The sequence below is a fragment of the Leopardus geoffroyi genome, chromosome X, assembly GCF_018350155.1.
Source record: "Leopardus geoffroyi isolate Oge1 chromosome X, O.geoffroyi_Oge1_pat1.0, whole genome shotgun sequence".
Classification (NCBI taxonomy): Eukaryota; Metazoa; Chordata; class Mammalia; order Carnivora; family Felidae; genus Leopardus; species Leopardus geoffroyi.
Genome location: NC_059343.1, coordinates 43,999,624 through 44,024,529, shown reverse-complemented (window position 1 = coordinate 44,024,529; position 24,906 = coordinate 43,999,624). Strand labels below are relative to the sequence as shown.

General features: G+C 39.7%; 1 protein-coding gene and 1 pseudogene across 2 annotated transcripts in view; one reads left to right on the top strand and one right to left on the bottom strand.

The window, feature by feature from the left end:
* SHROOM4 (shroom family member 4) overlaps positions 1-24,906 on the top strand; it is a 259,611-nt gene that overhangs the window by 184,059 nt on the left and 50,646 nt on the right. Inside the window, exon 1 of one of the 2 annotated variants that reach the window (XM_045472904.1) lies at positions 23,568-23,997. The exons of the other annotated variant lie outside the window; for it this stretch is intronic. The gene's annotated coding sequence lies outside the window, so the exon portion shown is untranslated. Of the gene's footprint in view, positions 1-23,567; positions 23,998-24,906 lie in introns of those variants that run through there. 2 annotated transcript variants of the gene reach the window in all.
* Positions 16,374-16,473, bottom strand: LOC123595521 (annotated as a pseudogene).

Genomic DNA, 24,906 nt, shown 5'->3' with positions numbered 1-24,906 from the left:
CAAGTGAATTTATTTGTACAGTATATAGATGGGTCATGTATTTTTATGCATTCTGCCAGTCTCCATCTTTTAATTGATGTATTTAGACCATTCACATTTGGCGTAATTACAGATATGTTAGGATTTTATCTAACGTTTCATTTTGTTTTCTCTTTGTACTTTTTGTCTTTCGTTTCTCTGTTTTCTTTTTTCATACCTTACTCTAGGTTACTTAAATGGATTAGAATTAAATTTTTATTTATCTATAGTTTTTAGATATATCTCTTCATATAGATTTCTAGTGATTGCTTTTAGGTATTATGTTATTTATACATAACCTATTTAAGTTTATTGGTATTGTCATTTTATTAGTTTTTGTTAAGTATAGAAAATTTATCTTTCCTTATATCCATTTATTCTCCTTCACTTATAATAAAACTGTCTTCAATATTTACTCAAATATATACATTTAGAACCATATAAGACATTGTTATAATGTTTCTTTCCACCATCACACATAATTTAGAAAACTGAAGAGAAAGAAGTTTAGTGTGTCTGTGTGCATGCACACCCACACTTTTCCAAGTTGGTTCTTCCTTTCAGGTATTCCAAGATTTCTTATTTTGTCATTTCCTCTTTAGAGAACTTCCTTTAGCCACTCTAAAGGAAGCTTATTCTAAAAAGAGTACATCTGCCAGTGATGAATTACCTTAGTTTCCTTTATTTGAGAATGTCTTTATTTCCCCTTCATTCCTGAAGGATATTTTCCCTGGATATAGGATTCTGGGTTTACAGTTCTCTTCTTCCAGCAGTTGAAAATTTTATGCCACTTCCTTCTGCTTGCATTGATTCATGATGAGAAATCATGCCTTTCAAATTACCTTTCCTATACAGGAAAGGTGTCATCTCTCTCACTCTTTCTGTCTCTCCTTTCAAGACTTCATCTATAGCTTTCAGACATTTGGCTAAGATGTGTCTTGGTATTGAATTTCTTTGAGTTTATCCTATTGGAGTTTGTTTAGCTTGCTGAATTTGCAGGTTTATGTCTCTTGCCAAATTTGAGGGAGTTTTCATGCATTGTTCAAATATTTTCTTTTTGTCCTACTTTCTTCTCTCCTTCTGGGACACCAGTGCTGTGAATGTTAGATCTTTCATTATAGCCCCACAGGTCCCTGGATCTCTCTTTATTTTTTCAGTCTAATTTCTTTCTGTTTTTCTTATTGGGTAATTTTTGTTGTTCTATCTTTAGATCCACTGATGCTTATGTCCCGTCCATCTTGCTGTAGACTGTTTACTTAGGTTTTTTTCATATTATATTTTTAAATTCTAAAAATCCATTTGATTCTTATTTATATCTTCTGTTTATTTGCCAAGGCTTGCTACTTCTTGGCTTAAAATTTATACTTCTTTATTTGTTTCATGTATATCTGTAATTGGTCATTGAAATGTTTTTTTTTATGATTGCTCCTTTGTCATATGATTCTAACATTTCTATCATCTTGATAATGGTCTCCTCTGATGTTCTTTTTTCTTGTAGTTTGAGATCCTCCTTGTTATTAGTATGACAAGTGATTTTCAATTGAAATCTAGAAATTTTGAGTATTATATTATGAAACTTTGAATCATACTTAAAATTTCTATTTTCTGGTTTCCTCTAACACCACTCTGGCAGGGAAAGGGGGTTTGCTGCCTCATTACTGCCACATGGAGGTAGAAGTGCAGGGTCCCTATTTGGCATTTATTAATAACAAGGAAGGAGGCTCCCTTTTCCTGCTAATCAGTCTCCACTGATACCTCCCTTACTGGGAGGGGTAGGATGCTTCCTTGCTATATCCACTGAGGCTTCCCTTGACACAGAGGGATGTGGCCTCCTTACTGCTAGGCAGTGGTAGAAGTTCTGACTGTCCATTAAGTCTCATTTGACACCACCTCAGTATGGAGAGGGAGTGGTTCCTTATTACCACAAGGTGGGGGTACATGCCCATGCTCCTCACATGGTCTCCATTGACAATGTGAGTAGGGGAGGTTTTGTTACCACCCAGCATGGATTAAAGTCTTGTCTTCATATATAGCCTCTTCTGCCACCATCTTGGCCATGGTGATGTTAGAAAAGACCAGGACAGGGCAGAGGTCTAAGCTCCCCACTCAGCCTTTGTTGGCATGAGTGGAGATGAGGCCACGGTTTTTCTGTGGTGTTTGGCTGGAGTAGAGCAATTATTGTCTAAATTTTTCTCTTTCTTGTTAGGCTTATTAGGAACCCTTTCCTGGTTCTCTGGATAGGGAGAGGAAACTTCTGTTGGGACTTATTTTATCTGTGCCCATTAGCATTTCCAGGTTGTTGCTCCTCAGTTTCAAACCTGGCTACATAAGGCAAAAAAAAAAAAAAAAAAAAAAGGAACTTACTACTGAGTTTCTAGCCAGTCTGCTTTCTTAATGTAGTAGAAGTCTTCTTCATTACATCAAGACTCTTCTAATTGGATTATTTTTTACTTTTGAATTTTAAATATCCTTTATATATTCTAGATACTAGTCTTTTGTCATACATGTGTTTTGCAAATATTTTCTCCAAATGAATGGTATTAGAGGAAACCAGATGAGAGTCTTCTTATGTTTGTTTTACATGTAATATCCAAAGCTTTTAGTTGTACTTAGTGGGAGGAATAGGGAAAAGTTTACTTCATTTTCATAGAAGCAGAAGTCTCAATTATAATCCCTCATCTTGATATTTATAAACCTTAATTCCACATATCTTTAATAATTCAAAATTAAATAAATATCTAACTTGAATAAATGTCTTTATTAAAAATCAAATATCTTACAAAAATAAAACTAAAAAAATATAGATATAGACCCTACACCATTCACAAAAATTGACTCAAAATGGATCATAGAACTAAATGTAAAAGTATAAAACTCCTAATATATAACATAGGAAAACTTAGATGACCTTGGGTATAGTGACTTTTTAGATACAGCACCAAAGGCATGATCCATGAGAGAAATAATTAATAAGGTGGACTTCATTAAAATAAAAAATTTCTGCCCTGTGAAAGACATTGTCAAGACAATGAGAAGACAAGCCACAGACTAGAAGAATATATTTTCAAAAAATACATCTGATAAAGGACTGTTATTCCAAATATACAAAGAATTCTTAAAACACAACAATAAAAAAAATAGGGGCACCTGGGTGGCTCAGTCGGTTAAGCGTCCGACTTCGGCTCAGGTCATGATCTCATGATCTGTGAGTTCGAGCCCCACGTCAGACTCTGTGCTGACAGCTCAGAGCCTGGAGCCATCTTCAGATTCTGTGTCTCCCTCTCTCTCTGCCCCTCCCCCACTCATGCTCTGTCTCTCTCTGCCTCTCAAAAATAAAGAAACGTAACAATAAAAAAAATTAAAAAAAAAACTGAATAAGAAATGGGCCAAAGACCTGAACAGACAACTCCATGTCATATGTCATCAGGGAAATGCAAATTAAAACAACAGTGAGATATAATTACACACTTACTAGAACAGCCAAAATCTGGAACACTGACAATACCAAATGTTGGCAAGGATGTGGAGCAACAGGAACTCATTCGTTGCTAGTGAGAACACAACGTGGTACAGCCACTTTGCAAGACAGTTTGGCGGTTTCTTACAGAACTAAATATACTCTTACTAAATGATACAGCAATTGCGCTCCTTGGTATTTACCCAAAGGGGTTGAAAACGTATGTCTATACAAAAACATGTACATGGGTGTTTATAGCAGCTTTATTTATATTTTCCAAAACTTGGAAGCAACCAAGATGTCCTTCAGTAGGCAAATGGATAAATAAACCATAGTATATCCAGGCAATGGAATATTATTCAGTATTAAATAGAAATAAGCAGTTAAGCCATGAAACTTAAATACATATTACTAAATGAAAGAAGCTGATCTGAAAAGTCTCGTTATTGTATAATTCCATCTATATCACATTCTGGAAAAGGCAAAAGAAAATGGAGATAGTAAAAATATCAATGATTGCCAGGGGTTAATGAGAAGGGAGGGAGGGATGAAAAGGCAGAGCACAGAGGATTTCTAGGGTAGAATATCATACTATTCTGTATGATACTCTGATGGTGGATACATGGCATTACACATTTGTTCAAACTGATATAACATACAACACTAAGAGTGAACCATAGTGTAAACTATGGACTTTGGTTAATTATGATGTATCCATGTAGGTTCATCAATTGTAAAAAATGTACCACGCTCTAGGGGGATGTAGATAACGGTGGGGGGGGGGGGTTATGCATGTGTGGAGACCGGGGATATATGGGAAATCTCTGTACCTTTCTCTTAATTTTGCTGTAAACCTAAAACTACACCTCCCCAAAATAGTCTTCTTAAAAATCTAATGTCATTATTAAAAACAGCTAACCTAAACAGACCTCAAGTACCAAAGGTGTTTCTTTTAGCTGATGAAAGAAACATATGAATCCTAAAGATGGTCAGTATGTTTTACCAGCTCTTATTACTTAACAGCTTCTTCAAGCTCTAGTCTTAAACTTAGGTCCTGATGAGTATGCCAAACCTGGATCTTAGTTCAAGTGTCAAGATCCCTTCTGGGGATTTGTCTCTGAACTGCCAGCTTTCTGGACTTCAGGCCAGTTTCTATTTTGAGTGAAATCTCCAATCTAGCAAGAGTGCATTGATTGCTTTCCAACTAATCAAAGGGAAAGCATTGGTTGGCCATTCTAGCATGCTTGTTCAGCTAAAAATGATTATGTCTCTGGCTCCTAATACAAAGATATATTCTTTCTTATTTTCCCCTGTGATGAGGGTGCAGTATATCCTTCAATTTTGTTAAGTATACAGCTAATGTATGCCTTTGAATAGTCTTTGAGAAGTTATACAGTGTAGGTTTTCTCTCTAAGGGAAGGAGTAGAACATCACCTGCCCTTCTCTTTTTCTCAGTCATAAAATTTGTTTGACGTAAATTTACATACAGTGAAAGTTACTTACCTGAAGTTGACCCTCTTTGCACTTCAGGAATACATTTCTTAAAGTACCCATGGCCCTTCCAACAGAATGGAATAAACTTTGAATAAAAATTAAAAACTAGTTTTGGTGCATGAATTTTGTATGAGATTAGGATTTTTTTCTTGTGACATCCTTCCTTCTCTCCCTATCCCTCCCTCTCTCCCTCTCTCCCTTTCTCTCTCTCTCTCTCTCTGTATACGTGTGTGTGTGTGTGTGTGTGTGTGTGTGTGTGTGTGATTCTTTGCTACTTGCTACTCTGTACTTCTTGGAAGAAGCTTGGTGCTTGATAAAGGAAAGTTTAAGGTTGAGTGGGAGAGGACACTCATGAAGTGATAAGGAGTATTACTGATCTCTTATATGTGATTCAGGATCACTATTATGATTAATCCCCCCAAAGAAGAATTTCTAGAGGCCCCTTTTCATGCCACAGTAAAAATAATTTTTTCTTCCCTCCAAGTTGCTTATCAGGGTAGTCACTTGCAATTGCCATTGGTTTGTCACAGCTGGACAGGGAAAGTAGCTTTGTGTTGCTTGTGTATTATATCACAGGATCTGATTAGTTTGCTTGGCCTGAGACCCTGTGTGACCATAAGAATATAATAGTGATAGCAACTTACATTCCCACCACAGTTCTACAAAGTCTGTATCATCTGAGGAAACCAAGGCTCAGGATGGATGTGTCAGTTGTCTAATGCCAAATAACTAATAAGCATCAGAGCTGGGACTCAAATCCAGTCTCTGTGTGACTCCAGAACCCATCGATTTTCCCTGTATCAACATTGCTGAGTTTTTATGAATTCCAGTCATTGGGACTATCATAGTTCCATAGTTCCATAGGATGGTGCTGTATTACTCCTTTCCTGAGTAGTTGGTTTAAAATGTTAATACTAGTAAGGGAAGAATGGCGTTCTCTTTAGGAATTTGGAGTCAGGTGATAAGGTCCCACCAAGGAGCCTTCTCACCTAAGTTTGAAAAGGTTGAAGCAGAAATATGATTCCTTTCAGATTTAATAAACATGCTTTAAATGTTAGTTTCTGTCCTTCTATCCCAGCACTCACTATGGATCAGATACAGTGCTAGCAGCTCTGAAGTACATAGTGTCATTTAATCATCACAGCTCTCTTATGAGGTATTGGGATGAGCGTACCCCCATCGTACAGATGAAGAGATTGAGGGACAAATAAATGAGGTGACTAGCACATATACTATCTTATAACCAGGTCTGTCTGACTCTGGATATAGTTTGCTCTCTAAACACCTCAGTTTGTTTCTGCCTACCTACCTACTTTGCTTCTGTCTCAGTAATACCTTCAGAGGCCTTAAATTGAATATTTTAGTTGAGATCTTCAAGAAATCTTTGTATGACTTTACAAATCCTTAGGCTGTGCATGCTTTCTCCCTTGCCTCACCCTGTGAGTATTATCCTCAGCTGTAACCTTGCATCCCAGTAAAGCCCAGAGAAAAATCAAGTGTAAACTGGCCTGAGAGGATAATTGAGTGTTTCTCGGTCACCAAGGCTTTAGCTTTGCCTTGATCTGGAATGCTTGCTAGTTTCAAAAGGAGAATAAACTGAGTTATCCAAGAGTTAGCTCTTGGATAGGGTGAGAGTTAAAGTTCTAGGTGTGGGTCTGTGCAACTAAACTGATGGCTGTTGGCTTAAGATATTCAGTAGCCATCTGACAGGTGAAGGCATCTTCTTTTCTGACCTGAAGCTGGGTCAGTCTCAGTCCATGGGAAAATGTTGTCATTTGTATTCTGCATTCCTCCTGTTTCTTTGGGGTGTGCTCTGTTTAATAAAGCACGCATTAGGAGATACTGAAAAGAAAAAAGAGTTTTTAATCTAGTCTTTTTTCCCCAATAGGTTTAAATTGCCCCAAAGTGTGTGTTTGTGTGTGTATGTGAGTGTATTTTAGACTAAGTATCACGAAGAAGTTGACACCTCATTATGTGTAGGTTATTGCATTTGTGGAACAAAATCTCCCTTAAGTGATATATCTACTATGTGTCATAAAAAATTAACTCACTTTATGTGTGCATGTTTTCATTTCAGGCATCTTTAATAGGGAAATATATTCTGGTAGATTAGTTTATGGTGTTTCTAAATAATAAATCATAAACACCAATAAAAGAAAACATCTAAAATGTGCAAATTCGTGAGTCGATTATATGTTGATTAACCTTATGTGCTTTTGCCATAATTTTTATTATTGTCATTTTCCCTTGCTGTCAAACAACAATTCATTTTTGGAACATAAGATGCATAATTATGAATGTTAATACAGCACCCTGCTGCATCTCATCTCCCTTTGCATTGTGGCACAGGTTTACTTTGGGGACACAAAAGTACTTTCTCTCATTATTCATAGGAACTGTAATTAGACACTAAACTTGAGATGTAAATATATTCATTATTTACCTATTTTGTTAATTAGAATTTTTCTTACACCAAGACTCTAGAAAAATATTGTTTATAATTCAACTAAGAACCATGGGACAGTATTTAAAAAATAAAAATAGAAAGAAAGGAATCTGTGTTATGAAGAATAGAGCAATGGACTTGGGGGTTTTAAGTATAAACTCTGAGTACTCAGTGAAAATGGTGGAAATACTAGGCAAGCCTCTGACCATCATGTAGTCTTGTCATTATGGGTAATTCAGGGATGTAATTCCCACCTGATGGGTATCTGGTAAAGATTAAACAGGTACTTCATGAGAAAATGCCTAGAACAATACCTGATACCAGGTACATTACCAGTGAATGTATATTGTTTTTAATATGGCATTTGAAAGTTAAAAAGAAATAGACATTTTCTACACAGTAACTCACCAAATATCTCTTTAAATAGCAAATTCCCATGATACAATTTCACTGATTTAATAAATATTTTTGAGTGTGAGTATTTAGCACATACTTAGCAATATGTTAAACAATGTGGTGGCGATCATAGCAAAAGTATGCTCTAGGGGTGCCTGGGTGGCTCAGTCAGTTAAGCATCCAACTTGGGCTCAGGACATGATCTCACAGCTCATGAGTTCCAGCCCTGTGTCCGGCTCTGTGCTGACAGCTCAGAGCCTGGAGCCTGCTTCAGATTCTGTCTCCCTCTCTCTCTCTCTGCCACTTCCCCCGCTCACATTCTGTCTCTCTCTCTTAAAAATAAATAACCATTAAAAATTAAGAAAAAAAAAAGAATTATGCTCTAGTCCTGAACTCTAGGGGAGGGAGATGAGACATGTATAGGTAAAATGGTTGAGTAAGGAAATAGATGATTGTCAAAATGAGTGATAACCAGCAACAAGTGATTGTGAACGCTGGAAGAACACCACAAGGAGCTTGCAAAAACAAACAAAAAAAAACAGAAAACAAAAAAAAAAAACTAAAACTAAAACTAAACAAAAAACAAAAAGAGGGGGAGCTTGGCCAAATTCCTAAATGGTATGTGGGAAGGCATAAAGAGAAGATAGAGAGAAATGTAGGTTTGGGGACTATTAAGGAAGCCCATCCAACGTAAGATTTATGTAGGGAATCAGTAAGAGGAAAATTTGGGCAATCTATAGAAAGCCCAGAAAAGCAAACTTTACCTAGTATGCAGAGGCAACTATTGCAGGATTGTGAGTAGGTGAATAGGAATGAAATTGGTGTTTGTAGAAGATTGGTGTGGGTTGGATTGTATGTAAGGAGGCCACGTGGTATGATTGCTTCTATAGAGTAGTGACAGTAGGAATAGACAGGAAGAGTTAACGGGGGAGACATTTCAAAGCCAGGACTTAGTGACTGATTCAATACACAGGCTAAAGGAGAGGAGAAGTAAACTGGTTATGAGGTTTGAGCCAGTCAGACCTTTAAAGATTTAAAGCAAACAAATAAACAAGATTTTTTTAAAAAAAAATGATAAATTAGGAAGAGTTGGGCTTGGTGTCAATGTTTGGTTTTTTTTTTTTTTTTTTTTTTTTTTTGGTTTTCTATTTATTTTGAGGTGATTGATCAGATATGTAGAGATTCAACTGGCAGTTGAACAGCATAGGTAGATCAAGACCAAAGATTGTTTTAGACCCACAGAATGCTATTCCCAATATAAACTAGTCTCAATTACATGTAAGTATCTTTAGGTAGGCACTTCTTCCTAAAAACATCACCTGCCCTTAACCTTCATCCTCCTCCAACTACCAGTGTCTTTCCCTTCACATCTCAGCTGCTTAGGCTCTTGAAAAGTATTCTTATATTACCTGTCTCCCTTTTTCCCCCTCCCATTTCCTCAATGCATTCTGGCTTCTTCCACTACCGTAACCCTCTTCTCTGTGTTGTTCCAAGATGAATTAGTGTCTTCAAGATTGAAAAAAGATGAAGGGAATCTTTCCTTCTTTTCCAGTTGGCAATTTTCCAATTGAGTTTTTCAGTAGTGTAGTATAGAGGAAGGAATGTAGCCATTAGTATATAATAGCACTGGTGCCAAATCATTTACCAACTGGCCAACCTTTAGCAATTTACCTAATCACAATTTCTTCATCTGGAAGATTTCTATAGCCTTATGGAGTCATATGAGTAAATGAGATGATGTGTATAAAGCTCTTTGGAAGTATTTGTTGCTTAATAAATATTAGCCTGGTTGAATACCTCTTTTCGGAAATTTCTTGTCTTTGATTATTAAACATCTCTCTCTTCTGGTTTTCTTCCTACTGCTTATTTTCAGCTCTTTTTCCTTAATCTGTCTCCTAACTACTGGTATACCCTAAAACAGTGGTCCTCAAATTTCAGTGTGCATTAGAATTCTCTGGAGTATTTAAAGATCATATTGCTGCCCTCCTCCCCATACAGTTTCTGATCCAATCAGGGCCCAAGAAGTTCTCAGGTAGTGCTGGTGCTATTGGTCTGAGTACTGGACTCTGAGAACCACTAACCTAAAGTTCTATCTCAGACCCTGTTTTCTCATTCTATGAACTTTTCTCAAGAGAATTCAGGTACTGCTGATAACTGTCAGATATCTGTATCCAGAGAAGACCATGCTCCTATATTCCAGATTCAACCGCGTATTACATGTCTCCACAAAACTGTCTCCCAGACACATCCTAATCCAACATGCCCTAATCCAACATGCCCATGATTCCAAAGTACATATGGAAATATACATCTGTAAGATTAGTCAGGAAAGGTCTGAAAAAGAAGAGTAATAAGGGAGAAAGGGACCAGTCCTTTTGGAACCATATTATAAAACTACAGTAATTAAAACAGTTTAATTACAACTGGCACATGAGTACACAGATCAGTGGACCATAATTGGGTCTAGAAATTGATCCAAAGACATATTTTAGTACATGATTTTTAATATATGATTTTATCTTGAAATATTAAATGTCTTTCTAAACAAGACACAGAGGAAGCCAAAAAGGGGAACATTGTTAAATTCGACTACATAAAAGAATGTACAGCACTGCAAAAATACATAAACAGTATCTGAAGACAAAAAACTGAGAAGAAGGTTTTGCATCTGGTATGGGCAAAGGCTTTATATATAAATAGCTCTTCAGATTGAGAATCACTAAGGAAAATACCAGAAAACCATTATAAATGAGAAAAAAGGACCTAAACAGGCAGTCCACAGAAAAAGAAAGTCGGCTTATAAAAATAAATGGAAAGATGCTCAACAAAACTCATAATTAAAGAAATGAATATTTATTTAAGCAACAACTCTTACCTTAAGATACAACCTTCACCTATCTCAGTGGCAAAAATCAGAGCGTTTAGCATACGCTATTTTTTTGGCAAGCATGCAGAGAAATGCACTCTCACACCTTGCTATCTACCTTGTTACTTAAACTGTGATCCTTGGACCAGCAGTATCTGTATCAACCCAGAGTTTGTTAGAAACACAGTCCCAACCCAGATCTACTAAATCAGAATCTGCATTTTAATGAGCTCCCCAGGCAATTTGTTTGTACATGAAAGTTTGAAAAGCATTGCTGTAAAGCAATTCAATGCATTGAAAAGCATTCTTGGTGGAAGTGCAAATTAGCATAACCTCTTTGGATTTCAGGAGACTTTATCACAAATATTCGCATATTCTGTGAACCATAATTGCAGTGGAATTATCTAACAGATATAATCATCTGTGTATGTGAAGATGTACAGAGATATTCACTGCAGCATTATGTAATAGCAAAAAAGAAATAGAAACAACCTCAATATTCATTAATTGGGTAAAAGTAAAATAAACTGAACAAAATTTGCATGCTGAAATACTATGCAGTTATTAAAAAATATGTGAAAAAGCACATACAGATATGAAATTATCTCCACGATATATTGTTTAGCACAAGCATCAAGTTTCTGAACAGCATTCTAGTATGCTTTTTGTGCTCTACTATTATAATCCCCATTTTACAGATGATGTTACCGAGGCACAGATATTAAATAACTAGCCCAAAGCACCCATACAGCTAGCAATGATGGATTCAGATCCAGTCTGGTTACAGAGCATATGCTTTTAATACTACTGTACCATACTGCTACCCAGGGATAAATAAGAAGCTGTTAATAGTGGTTTCCCCAGGAGTGTGGGAGACTCATTTTTTATTGTATATGCCTTTGTACTGTTTGAATGGTTTGCCTTCTGTGAGTATTGCTTTAAAAAAAAGAAATAACTAAAAATCAACTTGTCCAAAATTGGATTGATTTCTCTCTCCACTCTTCTGGTATTGGTGATGGGCTGAATCATTTACTGAAGTGAGAAATCTGGGAGACATTCTGGACTCTCTCCTCTTCTTTACTCCTCACATCTGTCCAATCAGGCACCAAGATTTATTGGTTCTACCTCCCAGACAAGATAATTCTCAGATATACCTCTCCACTCTATCCCTGAATTACAGATAACTTGGACTGTAACATTTATTTCCTGAGTGGCCCACCTGCCCCTTTTCTCCCTATGAAACGTCAACTGATAACATCTTTCCAAAATGTAAATCTGGTCCTGCCACCATCGTGCTTAAAATCTTACACTGGCCCTCCAGTGCCTGTGGGGAAAGTCCAAACTCATTAACATGGCAACTTAGTTCTTCCATGTTCTGGCCCAGCCTGCTTCTCAAGCCTTACCTCTCACCACCCCTCCTCTCACATCCTATCCTCAGAACACCATTTTTCCCACACGTTTCCATAATTTTCACATGCTATTCCTTCAACAGAAGTGCCTTTCATCTGGGTCAATCCCTACACTTCCTTCAAGACCAAACCTCAAGCATGACGTCCTTTATGTAGATTTCTCTGCCTGCAGGTTATTAGACGTTATGTATTCTATACTGGGAAGGTCAGGATACCCCAAAGTCCCATGGTATTTCAGTGTCCCACAGGAAATATCTCCAATGTCAAAGCCCTCCTACCTGAACACTGTGTATTCACACTCCTTGCAGACTCCCAACATGGATGCAGTATCCTGCAGCCTGCTCCTCTAGCTCTCCCCCCATGGCTAGTTCAGGGTCTTTTCCCCAGGTCTCTTTACACCTCCAGCACTCTTCTTGGTCACCTGGGACATTTGAGAGACTTCCCCTTTAATTCTCAACTTTAGATTCATCATCCTCCCCTCCCCATCCTTTTGTCTCTATCTGTAGGCAAGGCAGGTGAGAATAGTGGTTAAAAATGTGGGCTCTGGAGCCAGACTCCCTGGGTTTCAATACTAACTTTTTAGTTCTGTGATCTTGAGCAAGTTACTCAGCCTCTCTGAGCTGCTGATATTCCCCTCTGTAAAATGGGGATGACAATAGTAGTGCCTGCCTCGTACGGTTGTTATGAGTATAAAATGTTTTAATATTTAGAACACATAGTAAACATTGTGTTTTTGAGATTAAAATGCCCAAATTATGAAGTGGGAGAATCTTCTCAAATTGGCATAGGAGGCAAGCCTCTTTCTCCTTTGGAATTCTTTTCTACTAAAGGTGGCTCCTTAAGATTAGGACCAAGTATAGGTGAGAAATCAAGAATCCCCACCCCTCCTCAAGTCTCCTGTAATTCTGGCTTGTTTCCTCAAATGGATGGATTGAAAGCTTCTCTTTTTTTTAATGTTTATTTGTTTATTTTTGAGAGAGAGAGTGTGTGAAAGAGTGCAAGTTGGGGAGGCGCAGAGAGAGAGAAAGAGAATCCCAAGCAGTTGGCAGTTTGGAGCCAGAAGCAGGGCTTGAACTCACGGAACCATGAGATCATGACCTGAGCCAAAATCTAGTCAGACGCTTAACTGACTGAGCCACCCAGGCACCCTGGATTGAAAGCTTCTTGAAGGCAAGGATCATAGTGCAGACTTTTAGACTCTTTGGCCCCCACTAGACACATAGTAGAAACAGGGTTTATTTCCATCACTCTTAAAATTAAATCCAGAGTCCTTAGAATGAGCCACTCACCTGGCCCCAGGCTCCTTCCTCAACCTCATTTCCTCCCCTTCTTTGTCTTGCTCATTCCATTCCAGCCACGTTGACTTTCCTGCTGTTCTTGGATGATGGCAAAGTGATCCTATCTCAGGGCCATCACCTTTGCTGATCCTTCTGCCCAGGCACATTCTTATGTGCCTGACTACTTCCCTGACTTAGGCCACTGCTCGTGTATCACCTCCCAACAGAGGCCTTCACTGACCACACTTTCTGAAATAGCATTGGCCCCCACACACTCCTGTCAGTCAGTCCACCTTTACCCTGCTTTCTCTGTCTTCAGAGCATTTACCACGACCTGACATATATTTCATATTTTTTTAGTTGAACCCCATGAGGACTGAGATCTTGTCTGTTTTGTTCATTGCTTTGTCCCCAGCACCCCAGAATAGTGCTTGCTTGGCTCTCAATAACTAACCAATAAATGAATGAATGAATGAATGAATGAATGAATTCAGTGCGAGTACCTATGAAGAAAAGGGAATAACAACAAATTCTGTTCATTGCTAGAATTTTGAATACTTTATAATTTTAATTCCATGATTCTTTTAGCTTTAGCATTTTCAGAATAAATCTATATTTATGTATGAGTTTTGTTTCAATTTTACAAACATTACCCTGACAAAATTTAAAATCTGGTTTAAGTCAAGTCCAATTTTTAAAAAAAAAATACATGATCTGTTTATTCTCCATCCCAAGGGAAAGTAATGTGTATGATTGAGTGCATGAGTGTATGTATGTATGAGAGAGAGAGAGACAGAGAATGAGAGAGAGAACAGTTACCTGCAGTGAGGAAATTGGATAGGGAGTGGGTTGGGGAGGCATGAGTAGGGGAGTTCATGTTACCCAGAAGGAAAATAATTTTGTTTCAATTGGTGCATTTTTTTTTATAAATTGTTGTTTGAAAATCCTGTTAAAAAAAAAATGAAAACCAAAGAAATGAAAAGCTTGGTCAACCAGAGGTTTGTAAATGTAAATACATCAGATCAGGAAATTTCCCAGGGGCTCATGCAGGACATTGTGGAACCATGTGAAAGCTTTTATGAAGTGAAACTTCAGAAGAGGAGATAAATATATGGCAGCTGCTCTCCAGCTCATATCCCCTTCAAACAGGGAAGATGTGAGCAGAGGATTGCCCTCTTGGTTCTGAGACCTTCCTCACCATGAAGTAGTATGTTCCCACCCACCCCTGGAGCCCGCATTCTATTCAGGCAGCCCCTCATATTGTGTATACAGCCACTGACAGTTGAAGAGAGTCTCCCAGCCTGCCCTGGAAGACAAAAACCCATTTAAATCAAAGCATCAGCAGCCAGTATTTTAAAGAAGCCATTTAAAAATCTGTTTTAAAAAATATATGGTAGCATTCTTTAAAGCAATGGCTTTCAAACTTGGGTATGCATCAGAATCACTTGGAGGGCTTGTTAAAATTCAGATTGCTGGGCCCCACTCCCAGAGTTTCTGATCCAGAAGGTCCAGAGTAGGGCCCCAGAGTTTTATTTCTAACAAGGTCTCTGGTGATGCTGATGCTGATCTATATAACAAACTTTGAGAACCACTGTTCAGGGAAAAAACACAGGAATTTGGAGGCAAAGAACTTCAGTTCAAGCATTGTGTGATTTATTTCACCTCTGAACCTGAGTTTCTTCTTTCCTGAAGTGGAGTTTATAAAGTTGTTTTAAGAATTAAATGGAATGGTGTCTATGAAAGTTCTGTGTGAACTGTGAATGTGGTGTACAAATATTAGCAATCAGATGGCTTTACAGATGGTACTTACTGCCACACACCCCCACCAGATTTTCCTGTGGTTTGTCCCCTCTCCATGTAATTTTGTCCCACCAAGTTCATGAGGCACTTGGGAAAAAACTATAGCCAACAAGGCCTTGAGTAGCAATTTTTTTCAATCCACTGGGCACAGCCTTGATGCTGACTTTGACTTGACCTTTCTTTTCCTTTGCCTGGTCTCCTTCAACTTGCCCCTTGTTCTTCCAGCCCTGGCCACCTCTGACAGCAAAGAACAGCTCCCATTGCTAATATTGTGGTAAAAAAAAAAACCTGTCAGATGGAGGTTTTTTTAATTAGTACAATAGACAGAGGAATCCACCACCAAAGAGCAAAGCATTTGTTGGGGAAGCATTTTGTTAGGTTGGCGGGCTCTAGGCTGATTTATCTGAGGGCAAAATACAGATGTTTGAAATAGTTAAGTATACGAGTATTATAATTATACAAGTATTATGAGTATTGCATATTCCTAACTTAGGAATGTATCAGACAGTTGCATCAGATGATTGTCAGGGTAAATGATATGCCCATGTAGAATGGTGTCTTTTTTCTTTGAAAACTTTTTCTCATTCAGCTCTAATACATGTGTAGTGTAGAAAGCTTTGAAATTTTTTAAAGGTATAAAAAATAAGAATGACCCTTAATTCTGCCACACAGAGACAAACACCTGCTGGTAAGATATTGATGTATTGGCATTCAGCCCTATAATATATGTAGGCTTGTATATGAATATATATATACATCCATATATATTTTTTGAAATGGGCTGATACTATGTATAGGTTTGGATGCTTTTTCTTTCACTTGCCATTATATTGTGAGCCTTTTCCAGGATCATTAAGTAGTCTTGAGAAACATGGTTTTTAATGGCAGATTATTTTTCCTTCATGTAGATGTACAATACCTCCCTTAACTCTTCCTAAATGTTGGACAGTTAGGATATTCCTGTTTTTACCTTTATAAATAACTCTGCAGTAGATGACACTTCATGTACACAAATCAATGTGTGCATCTCTAATTGCTCTCTTAGGGTAGAATCTTAGGAGTGGAAAGACTGTATCAAAGGGTAGGAACATTTTTTAAAACAGATATAATTCACATATCATAAAATGCATTACCTTCAAGTGTGTAATTCAGTGGCTTTTAGTATATTCACAAGGTTGCACAACCATTTATACTGTCTAATTCCAGCGAAGAAAAAATGGAGTGCTTCATAAATTTGCATGTCAGCCTTTGCAGGGGCCATGCTAATCTCTACATCATTCCAATTTTCATGTATGTTGGCTGAAGCAAGCACAATAGGAACATTTTGATGTCTCTTGATATGGCACATTTCTTTCTAGCAAATGTATACCCATATCCCTTCCCACCCAGGAATGTACAAGAATGCCCATTTCCCTGAAATTTTACTGACACTTAGTTTAAATATATATATTACCAATATCATTGAAAGTGACAGGGCGCCTGGGTGGCTCAGTCGGTTAGGCATCTGACTTAAGCTCAGACCATGATCTCACAGTTCCTCAGTTCAAGCCCCATGTTGGGCTCTGTGCTGATAGCTCAGAGCCTGGAGCCTCCTTTGCATTCTGTGTTTCCCTCTCTCTCTGCCCCTCCCTGCTTGCACTCATGCATTCTCTCTATATATATCAAAAATAAATTTAAAAAACATTTAAAAAATTTAAAAAAAGAAAATGACATTTTATTGTTTTGTCTCTTTGATTAGCATGTCTTCTTCTCCCACCTAAACTCTAGCTGTTCTACAGGGACCTGTCATCCATGGTCTTTCCTTTGCACACGTTTACCATGGGTAGTCATAGCCAATGCAGCATGTCAGCTGCCTTCTCTCAGAATAATGACCACATGTCCATACCCTGCCCTAACCTCTTTCTAGCGCTGTGGCCCAGACATTGAGCTGCTTGCTGGGCGTGTCTATCTACATAATTTGATAGCATGTGAAACAAATTCATGTCTAAAATCAAACATTTCTCTGGCTCCTGCTCCAACTTCCCTATCTAGGTTGGCACTACCACTTTTCTTCCACGTGCTTCATGGTCATGTTAACCCCCTTCTCATATTTAATGAGTAGTCCAACCTTGTTGGTTCTGTGTCTCATGTTCTCTTTCCGTCTTTCCCTTCTGTCGTATCCCCACTGTCGTGTTCTAGCTCTACCTTTTATTGTATCTATTGTGTAAGCCTCCTCACTTCATGCTTTCAGTATTTATCCACACAATTCAACCTACACATGACTACCAAAATAACCTTCCCAACATACTGCTTTTACCATGTTGCTCTCCTATTCTGTATCTTCCTAAGCCTCTCTCTTGCCTATTGGGTTATGTGAGGTAAATACACTGACACTTAAAGCCCACCGTTTTCTTGCATCATTTTAACTTTACTTCCTGTGTGCCTTATATAAACTGTGCTTCATTCAGCATATTCCTTCTTTTTTTTTTTTAATTTTTTTTTTTCAACGTTTATTTATTTTTGGGACAGAGAGAGACAGAGCATGAACGGGGGAGGGGCAGAGAGAGAGGGAGACACAGAATCTGAAACAGGCTCCAGGCTCTGAGCCATCAGCCCAGAGCCTGACGCGGGGCTCGAACTCACGGACCGCGAGATCGTGACCTGGCTGAAGTCGGACGCTTAACCGACTGCGCCACCCAGGCGCCCCCAGCATATTCCTTCTTTTCCCACTCTTACTTATGCAAACCTGGCATGACGTCTCCAGTCTCCTCCAGTTTAAACCGAGACTCGGTTTAAACTGGAGGAGACTGGAGACGTCATGCCAGGTTTATATATACAATGGAATACTACTTGGCAATGAGAAAGAATGAAATCCTGCCATTTGCAACAATGTGGATGGAACTGGAGGGTATTATGCTAAGTGAAATAAGTCAATCAGAGAAAGACAGAGTTCACTCATGTGGAACTTGAGAAACTTAACAGAAGACCATGGGGGAGGGAAGGGTAAAAAATAGTTTCAAACAGAGAGGGAAGCAAACCCAAAAGAGACTCTTAAATACAGAGAACAAACTGAGGGCTGATGAGGTGGGGGGGGGTATGGGAGAGGGGGAAATGGGCGAAGAGCATTGAGGAGGGCACTTGTTGGGATGAGCACTGAGTGTTGTTATGTAAGTGATGAGTCACAGGAATTTATTCCTGAAACCAAGAGCACAATGTATACGCTGTATGTTAGCTAACTTGACAATAAATTGTATTAAAAATAATAAATAAACTGAATCTTCAAGATTTAGCCCAGAGGCACTGTGAAGTCTTCCTTAATTAACCTGTGCTTTCTCCTTTTTTAAACCCTCATTTTGTTAGCATTTCCTTCAATGACATAACTTTCTGGTTAGGGTTTAGTGGTTACTTAGGTATTTCTATTCATCCCCTCTCACATTGTAAATTCTTTAAGCACAGGGATTATATCATCTTCATTTTGTCATGTTCCATAGTACCTCTCCAAGCACCTTAAATTGTGGATGGAAGCTCCATAAATGCTTGAATAAGAGAATGGTGAAGATTGCCGACTTTTTTAAAAAATATATATACTACTAATGAGTCAGTTTCAGGAATGAACTCTGTGTTAAGAAGGTACAGATGCCAAATGACCCAAATATCATGGCTTCTTCTTTCTCCCTCACTCTCCACATTCAGTCCATCAACAAGTACTGTCAGCTCTACCTCTTCAAGATCTCTCGAATCAAACTTCTTTTCTCTACCCTACTCCTTCTTCCCTAGAACAAACCACTATTATCTCTTACCTATGAGAGCCTTTTTAACTGGTTGCCTGGATTCTACTCTCATCCTGCTTAAATTCATCAGCCAAGTGAGATATTTATAAAATGTAGATCATGGTAGTCCCCTGCTTAACAATGTCCAGCAGCTTCCCATTGCACTGAGAATTAAATACATACCCCTTACTTTGGCCTTTGAAAACTCTACAATCTGGTCTTGGCATTTTCCCAACCTCATCTCCCATTGCTTTCCACCTGGCTCACTGTGGTCCAGCTCTGCTGAGCATTGACCCTTCCTCATTTTCATGTTTGCATAAAGCAGAGGGAGTGGGTACTGTTGGTTCTACCAGGGTCCTCACTATTGTTGGCTATTGTCGTAGGGCTCCATGTCCTTTGTAGTGGAGATGAGTTGAAGACTGGCCAGAAGTAATTCTAAAGGCTTTGAGACTTAACTTTAGGAAAAACCTTTGTGGGTTTCACCATCCTCTTGAAAAAGTGGCATCTCCAGTACTGAGTCTAAGCTGAAGAAGGTATTTGGCTTAAAGGGAAAAGAAAGGAAATCTTGTATTATTCCCATATCTTCCTTCCCAAGGGATACTACAAATATTACTAATAGAAACCAGAGCTGGAGGACAAACATCCTCCACCTTCTTTATCACTCTGGGTGTTGGCTTAGGAAATTGGGCATCACACCAGAAGCTGGCTCAACAGATGATTCTCTGTGAACCTATTGTCATTTTCCCTATATTCTCTCCTGAAGTCTCCCTCAGCCCTCTGGTGTTTCACTCTTAGCTTTTGTATATACAGGGAAGTGAGAAAAACTCTCTTTCATTATTCAGATTCTTGACTTGCTCACCTTGTTTCTAGAAGCTGTGAAATATGAACCGTCAACCTTCTTGCCTTTGGGATCGTTGACAACAAACAGTCTATGATGGCTATGTCTTATTAGACTGTACATAGAACTAAAATATACTCTCTATCCCACTCTGAAAGAGAATTACAGGTACTGTGCTTCTAAAATACTAAGCATTTTTTAGCCCCTCATATTTGCAAAGCTCTCCTGCATCATTCATAGGTTGCCTCTTTCCAGCCTTCTTTAAAAAAATAGGTGTCCCCCTGTTTTAAATATTTCATTGTGAAAATTGATACATGAAAACAGAAGGTCAAATATAAAGACCCTTATCAAATAAAGTTATCATTCTCTAATTGGAGAGCCCAAAGGTACCTCCTGACACATACAACAGCATTTGAGGGAGTCTTTATTTCCACTGCAACATTCCCTTTCTTATTCACTGCCCTTGGTTTCCTTTTAGCCAGGGATGGATCCTGAGATGGAGGGTGGAGAGGTGGATCCAGCATATTTACATGAAAGGGCTTGACCTGACTGTTCAGAGAGGTGAGGGAAGGTTGGAGGAGGTAGGGAATGTGGGGAGACAGAAGTATACCAAAGACCCTCCTATGTAAAATACCCACATTTGAGATGACCGAAACTATGACTTTCCCAGACAGACAAGAAAGCCACTGTTGTAAAAGTTGTCTTTAAAATTATACACACACACACACACACACACACACACACACACACACACACACGTTCCCCCTTGGTTTGGTCTGTAATAAGAAAGGGTCCCTGGATCACCAGGCCGCAAGTTCCCCCACTAGCAGTGGGGTGTGAGTGGACCTTAGTAGCTCTGTATCCTTCCATGGTGATCAAGCAGCTTTTCCCCTATTTTGTCAGATAAACAAGCCATGCATTGTTCTGTCCACCGGTCTGTACGCAGGCTTCCCTTCCTGAAGAGCTGGCCAGAATAAGCTTGGACTCCTTCATGTGGGGCAAGTGGAATGTACTGTTCATGGGGAGCTGGAAGAACCACAGAAAGTAAACAAAACTAGTCAAGGACACTCTTTTGTGCTTCTCCTTATCTAAACACTTTCAAAAGAGGAAAGAGCCTGCAATAGGTTATATCCCAGACCTCGGATTAAGCACAATCCCAAGCAACACAGGCCATGTTTTCCTTCTTGCCCTGGGTTGGGGCAAAGCCATGGTTCTCTTTCTCTGTGTGCCTCTAAGTATTGCTTAATGGGTCTGCTGGGAGCCAGAATCAGAGATGGGTAATGCTGTCAGAAGATACTGGGGCAAGAGCCCACTAAGGCACCCCATCCAGAATTTTTGCATCTCCCTCTCCTCATCTCTCACAAGTGTTTACCAGAGGACTTTTCTGGGAGCTAGCTTCTGGCTTATCTGCCACTTTCACCTTCATGTGCCCATCCTCATCTTGCATCCATGCCAAGTTCTTATTTTCTGAGTGCTTGGGAAAGAAGCAGTCATCTTTACCTTCCCCCAAATATAGGAGGTTATACTTGATAATGTAATCTGGAACTCAGCATTGATAAGTGAGAGGATTCCCCTTTTACCCTCGCCCCAACCGCAGCCTCTTTTCCAAATCCCAAATTGGCCACACTGTTAAGTGTTTCTATTTTATCTTCCTTTGCCCAAGAATTTTTCAGGTATATTCCACCTGTGCCCACCTGCCTATCATATCACCTCATTTGGTGATTCCGCATCTCCTCCGCCTGCCCCACCTGTACCTCAGGAAGTCCCATGAACATGCTTGCTCCTCTACTCATAATTTTCTCAGCCTCACCTGGCTACAGACAGGACCCAACTCCTATCAAACTCATTGTTCTTTATTTTTTTAGGATGTGGGGATCAGCAGATCTCATCAGGAAAGCACTGTTTTGCACTGGGTTGCTGAGTGAAAGGAGGAAGGTACTTGATAACCAGAAGATTAGGGAAGGCTGGGCACCCAGGCCTGAGGAATGACATGAGAAGAAACTGTTTATCCTCATGCTTTTTCAGACCAAGAATTATTCTTTAGTATACTGTTAATGGTACTGTATTCCCCAGTGTATTGTCAAAGGAAGGTGATCACACCAGCAGCATCAGCATTACTGTAGAGCTTGTTAGAAAGTTAGATCTGGAGCCTGCTCTAGACCTGCTAAATCAGAATCTGCATTTTAGCAAGATCACAGGCGATTAATATGCCCATTAAAGTTTGAGAAGCTCTTCTCTAGAGTATAGGTTTGGCTTTTGAACCTTCTTTTCTTCTTTTAAATGTTTTAATTAAGTTTTTATTTAATCCAAGGGTAGTTAACATACATCCTTATGTGAGCTTCAGATGTACAATGTAGTGATTCAACACTTCCGTATGTCTTCCGGTGCTCATCCCAACAAGTGCATTCCTCAATCCTCATCTCCTGTTTAAACCATCCCCCCACCCACCTCCCCTCTGGTAACCATCTGTTTTGAACCTTCTTTAAATTAGTCCTTTCTCATTAATCTTCATTTGGAATGAAGAAGTCATTTTTCATGCTATTAACAGTACTTTGCCCATTGCTATTTTGTGTAGAAGATAATATTAACAGAAGGTACCATTTGTTGAATGCCTGCAGATGAGAAAATGAAGGCTCTGTGACATACCCAAGACCAAACAAGTAGTGAATGGTAAAGCTGAGACTATAAGCCATATTATACACCCATAAAATCCCCTAACTTTGCCCATACAGTACTAACTACCAAAGGAGGGCCTATGGGCTTACTTGGATGGCACCTGTCTTTTAGGGAGTAGACAAAAAGTCAACCCAGACTTCACTAGGTGGTACAGAGGAAAGAGAAGGGAAGGGGCCTCCAGGCATGATTTCCCCAGAGAGAAATGGCCTGAGCATACTTCTTGTCCTGAGGGAGCTCACATAAGCCTTCTTGGGCCAGAAATTGCTGGAATTAGGACCAGACGCCAAGAGAACCTGGAGTGGGGATCAGGAGTATTACAAAAGGAAACCCCCAACCCTAAATCCCTGAGAGAAATTAAACCCTGATGCCTGATTTTGGGCTTGGGATATACAACAAAATCATGTGGGGCCACTCTGGTTTCTGGCTATCACATAGGTCAGTGAGGACATCATTTGAGCCCCAGCCTGGGGCCTAGGACTATTACATCATAACATGCTATAGCTGGAAGGGTTGTTTGTGACAATGGAGTCCGATGTTCTATTTTGCAGAGAGGAAACAGAAGCTCAGAGAATGGGAGTAAGTTGTCAGAGTTCAGAGAATTCATGGCAGGGCCAGGATGCTGACTCCAAGCACCACCATCTCAGTTGCAAAATGAAGTTTTCTTTGGATCTTTCCAGGTGCCCATAGGAAGTGCAGACCCTGTAAATATGACTGAGACTGGTTTGTAAGTCTGTATAGCTCAGCAGGACATTCACCTTGGAAAATCTCTAGGTCACTATCCCCCAGCCATGTAAAATAAGCTGTAGTACTTACTACTTGCTCTTCAGGACCTGGAGTCTGCTAGGCTTGGCTGCTCCAGGCTTTCCTTTTCTGGGGCCCAGAGGACCCACGGAGGTGGCTGGGTGGGGTCAGCTCAGTTCAGGAAGCACAGGAATTCTTTTAAGTGTATGTGTCTGGGGTATTTTTCTCTCTTACTTACGTGTATTTTTAAAAATTCTTTTTAGACACTAGCTTTATCTTTCCCAAACATCATTTCCTTGCTCCTTTCCTGAGTTCTAGCAGTGGCTGGGGGCCCAGCTTCCTTATTGGCCCCTGAGCTGTGGAAGGGGGTGGGCCAGGGCTCAGAGGAGGCTGGAGTAGGGAACAGGGGGACTGTTTATGCTTCTGGAACTGCCTTTCATCCTTCCCTTTGCCACCAGGGTACTGGCTGGTTTCTGGAGCAGCGTCTTCACTCCTGTCCTGCTCTTGACACTGGCTTTCCTTCCTCTGGCTGTGGCTGCATCTGGGTCCAACAGTTGATGGCCATACCTTGCCTTCAATGCCACTCCTCTCTGTTCTTGGAACTGGGACCTGACTGTGCCTGAGCCCTTTGCATCGCACTCAGCAGCTTGGGCTGATGGCCCCTCATCTCAGGAAGTCTTAACAGGAAGGCAGATGGGTCTCACCTAAGGGAAGATCCAGCCTGCAGAAAGAAGCACTAGGAGCTGACTGGAGGGGTTGTTGAGCACCTGAGCTGGCTGGATACCCAGTTTTTCTCCTAAGCCATCTCCCCACCAGGAGCAACTTCCATGGTAGGTGCTGCTGGTAGCCATGGCTGCTGCCTCTCTTCCCCCTTCTGCTTTCTTTCTTCAGTATCCCTTTATCTTTGCTTTCTAAGAAAGGAACTTTGGAGTAATGAATGGTACGGTATGTGTTCATGACAGTACCTGAGCCAGTCTTGGGAGAAAGGGCAGGCACTGACGCCATTCCTTCCATGGCTAGGCCTGGAGCTGCATGTTTGGTGGTTGGCATTTTCTCAACTCTCTGCTTCTTTCTCTTCATCACTCTTCCCCACTGCCCGAAGAAGGTATGGTTTAAACTCAAGGACCACCAAGACTTTCCCTTTCTGACTGCTTCTTGTAGAAACAGCTAGGAGAAGCCTCAGATATACAAGCTTGTTGAGTCAAGTCCCTCTTTGGGGAGGAGGAGTCCTGTGGTATCCTAGAAAGGGCTGGAGGTTCTGAGCCTCATCCTCATTATGTGTGCTCTTGGCAAAGCAATTTATCTGCATCTCTGTTTCCTCATCTGTAAACTGAGGATAATAATAGCTCTTACTGATAAGGTTGGAGTGAGGACTGAATCAACTAATATATACAAAGTGCTTAGTGCCTGGCACATCTAAGTGGTCAATTAATGGTCCCTGTTCTGTTTTTGTAAAGTTCATGGTATGTCAGGTACTACACTGAGTGGTTTCACACACAGGGTTGCATTTAATCCAGGCTATAATTCGTGAGTAAGGGGTTCTCTTCATAGTTTTACAGACAAAGAACCTACAACTCAGAGAAGTGACTTGCCCAAGGTAACACAGCTAGGAGTGGAATGTCAGTGTAGAATGTCTCCAAGTCTAGGGATGTTTAGTAATAATACTAGACTGAGTATTAGACCCTATTGATAGTTTCCTCTCCTTTTCCAAACTAGGGCTAGAAGTCTCCAGCTCTGGC